Source organism: Pinus tabuliformis, chromosome X (genome assembly GCF_031772625.1).
Source record: "Pinus tabuliformis cultivar Carrire ecotype Pingquan chromosome X, CPIR1, whole genome shotgun sequence".
Taxonomy (NCBI): Eukaryota; Viridiplantae; Streptophyta; class Pinopsida; order Pinales; family Pinaceae; genus Pinus; species Pinus tabuliformis.
This window is the reverse complement of record NC_142308.1, coordinates 280,804,755-280,809,440: the sequence shown is the minus strand read 5'-3', so window position 1 is coordinate 280,809,440 and position 4,686 is coordinate 280,804,755.

Here is a 4,686-nt window from a genome sequence, read left to right as displayed (position 1 = left end):
GATCTATTTTGGGTATTTTGGTGTTTTCTACTACATATGGACTTCTTACTTACTGCATATGGACAAAGGCTTTTCCGAGATCTGATTACAAGGTCACCTACAATCATATGTTGTAGCATATTAGAAAAAAAAGGAGAGGGTGTTTTGGTTGATGAATAGTCCATATCAATCACACATGAAGGATGTAGAGGGTAAATAAAAGTGCTCAAGATTTGCTAAATTCAAAAATCTTGATGATGGAACAAACATTATTGAGAATTTTAATATTGTAATTAAAAAAAAAGATGGAACAATGCTACGGGGATAGCTAAACACTTGATAAACTTCAAAATATTGCCAAGACCAGATATCAAAATTATCTTTGGAATTGATACATGGGAACACTGTGTATTTTGAAGGATGGGATAGCAATATGGGATGTATATGTGTGGGGTCTAACACATTGCAACAAATAAAGATGTCTCTGAATGACCATCAAAGAAATATTAATACAAAAAGAGAGGAAGACAAACAACAAGAATCTAGAAACTCTGGCACCACCTCAATTATATGGTTGGATCTATTTTGAAAATATTAAAATTCTTATATACCTTAAAATTTGTTACATCAGATCACAAGAAAGGAGAATCAAAGAAGAGACAACAAATGATAATTATAAAATAATTTCATAGTGCCTCTCAAAGAATGTATAAAGCAAGAGAGTCCCATACAAAACATGAAGCATAAAGTTCAATTTCAATGAGAGTAATAAGAAATGGTTCCACTGAAGCCCTCTCTAAGCATACGAAACTATGTTATCTCTACGATGAGTGATGGAATCTATTTGCAAATGAACAATGGGGATATGGGCCATATTTGGATGTACTTCATTTCAAACAAAAAGGGATGTTTGTAGCACCATACTATAACTTATCCCTACTTCAATGATGGCCACCAAATGAACGAATGACTATAAAAAAAATAATACACATACAATGGAGACAATGCTTGCAATTCTACAGTAAATTTATGTGAGAAGAACCTATTGTAGCATGGTTTGAGAATGCTTTAGGTGTGAATTTATTATAAAAATTTGAGAAAGGCCAAAGTAGTGCAGTGAATCAATGTACTAGACACTTATCACAGTGATGAGAGAAGTCAATTTTTCCTTTGCATATGGGAACATTATATATGTTGATTAAAGAATCCAACTAAATAAGGAAGACCATTAGTTTCGACTAGACCTTTAACAAAAGTAAAGCTATAATTCTATTGTTGGCGAGTGTTATAGCAGTATGTAGCATTTTTATGCAGCTTATGAGGATGGAGTGCGTATGGAGTTAATTTATGGAAGTGTTATTCTTTTAATTACCATTATCATTAATGTATATTTATTATGTATTATCATCAAAATTCTCCAGGATATCATGAAAACTCCTGACATAGTGGAATAATGATGTATAGTGGAATAATTATGTGCGATGGTAATATATTCCAAGGAAATATGACGAGAGGAAAAAAATGCAGAATATGCTACACAACAATATTCATTATAACGTCTAACATTAATACATTGTGTGCATTTATAATTTTTGCATTGGTTGTTGGGTTGTTGGCGCACAAAAATAGTACAATGGATTTAGCATATCTCCTATAGCAACATTCATTACTTGGAGCAATATTTTACTTCTTCTTGGCATTCCACCTTTCTATGTTTTCTTTGCACATTTCAGAGTAGAGAAGTGGTATTATTATTGTTATTATCCATCCATTGGAATTTCTCCTCAGGAGTTGTTCAACAAAACCCTAAACCAGAAAAGTGGAGGAATCCTATGAAGGGAAACCTGAATTCTTGTTCTGTGAAAACCCTCCACACTTCTAGCACAATAAAGGACTATAATCACCCACTACAAAATTAAAATAGGACATCATGTGACCAGGAGTTTTGGATGGGATTTCCATGAATTGTTTGTGGAGTTTGAGTATGCCACCAAACTAGGAATTAACAGTAGAGATGATGGCCTAGCCATAAGCATTGACAAGTATAATGAAGAATGTCAAAGTATCATGATAAGGTACAACAAGGAATGAAAAAAAAAATTATTACCGATGGATCGATTTGAAGTATGAGTATAAGACACTCGATCTCAAGTTCATGGAGAATGTGTGGTGGGTCTTTAAGGACCTCCAGAAAAATGATTTGATATATTTTTGGCACGGATGAAGGATAAGGTTCTAAAATACATTTGATGCACCATACATATTATAGCGACAATTGATTATAAACCGCTCCTCCCACATCCACCCAAATAACCATGTCAACTAGGGTAAACATGAGATGAGAGGATACTATGATTAGATTCGACCTCCTATGTGACCTCAAGGAAGTGGAATCAACAAAACAACACACACAACATCTAACATCATCAACAAAACCCTTAGGAGACAAGTCAGTCACTCAAACAACCTGTCCTGGGGTCCCACTATTGTTATGGACCTCTTAGTCCATATTCGCTCTCATGTTATGGGAAAGGGAGCGACAAGAAACCCAAAGTCGCTTCCATAGGCCCGCTTGCCAGTGACTATGGACTAGAATTTCTATTTATGTGCCAGCGACCTCGGGATTTAAGCCACTTTTGAGGCCCAAAGCCTAGGCCACTGCTCGGAATGGAATGCTAGCTTAAAATCAAGGGATGTACAGGGACACAATGATTCAAAAGAAATAGGTTGATCATGTCCTTAACGAGACCCCTACTAGGCATGATAAGAATTTCATCAAACATATCACGAACATGTAACCTAGAGTCATAAACAACAAAATTAAGTGTAGGGATCTCATACTTATTTGAGAATCCCTATAAACCATTGTTCCCTCATGCCATTTGCTGCATTATCATCTATTAAGTAATATATACATTATCCATTCATGCACAAGTAAAAACTTGTTGAGAGCCATACATAGATGCTATCACAAAATGTACATATAACCATCATAATAAAGATAGAAATAACATAAACATATCGGCCATCAAAATCCATATATACATCACTACATTTTCTCATGACAATCAAGGGAATGAATTTCTCATTAATGAATTCAATCAATCAACTAGATATGGGACTACCACATTCCACCTGACCATGGAATGGCTGAGCCAAATCTCTCTTCAACTATTCACACTCATGCCATATTCTAATCATGAATGTGGGAACTCATAGAACACATCAATCAAATCTCATCGAGGGATTCCAGAGTCCATCCACCTCAACCATCAAAGAGTGATTCCACCTCACTGTCGGAGATCAAAAAACCATCATTATATTAGTCTCCATCGAAGCCTTCGAGGGCTTCTGAAGCGTTTGTCCAACCAAGGCTTCTAGAACTGGTAACTCAACCCAAAACTTATACAGGGCTTCCAGACCGTTTGTCTAACCACGGCTTCTAGTACTAGTAACTCAACCCAACAAGGGCTTCCAGAGCGTTTTTCCAACCAAGGCTTCCAGGACTAGTAACTCAACTCAAGCAGTTACAGGGCTTCTAGAGCGTTTCTTCAACGAGGGTTTCCAAGACTAATAACTCAACCCAAGCTAACAAAATATGAGAAACAACCAAAAACAAAAAATTAAAGTAAACCCACCATCACTATGATTAGCTAGGAAATGGCAAGGCTAGGAAATCCACTTTTGATCGATGAAATCATCCACGCCAATAAAAAATCACAGCCAAGAAAGCACATTCATATGCTATGAATGCCAAAGCTGGTGAAGAAATCATACATGCAACTGGGTACCCACAAAGAAATCTAATGTAGTTGTTGATGTCAATGCCTTTTTATGCTTTCTTACTCTTCCTTTGCCTTCTTTCTCCAAGAATCCAAGTATGGCACACCCTCCAAGGGTGCTCCAAGAAAACTCTAAGTATCCAAGAGTATGAGAAAGAGGGAGAGAGAATAATGAGAGAGCTCCAACACTGAACTGCCAAAAGGTTACCAACTGATCCTCATAAGCCATTTTATGGATGAGGCCTCTATTTTCTTTATTTTCCATTATTTTCCTTCATTTTCATCCTCACATGTACCCTATGACATTTCACCTCCTTTTTCTCCTAATTTCCATTATTATCATAAATAAATGTGCCAAAAATGTCATTTTTCCTTTCCAAAGCCTTAGCCATTTCCTTTGCCAATTTTCTTTTCCATAAATAACCATATGAACATCCCCTTAGGATGTTTTCCCAACATTCAACTTGGAATAAGTGTCCCATCAACCGTCGTTATTTTGTTTAACTTTTATTACATGAAATTTTCATCAGAGTTGTTACATTAATAACCTATACAGTGTGGCAATGATATTGCAAGTGCGACAATATCATAATATTATAGTAAGACAATGTTACCACAACGAAAACATATTATAAGATAATCAATACAATGTTTAACTTTCTCATATGCGTGAATGATGAAGCGAATGGACCATACTCATGGCGGAGATTGACATGACCACAACCGATGAAGCACAATGTAAGAGACCTAAAGCTGGCGATGATATCTATTGGAGTTGTGTTAATGGTATGGCTTGGAATTAACTTCACTTCAACGTTTGCAATACTTGATTGCCGGGTGTTATCATCCAATGGCTAAGGGTAGTAGACTGTTGAATAGGTTGGATATTAGGGTTTAATTCCCTAATTACAAACCATATAGCTAA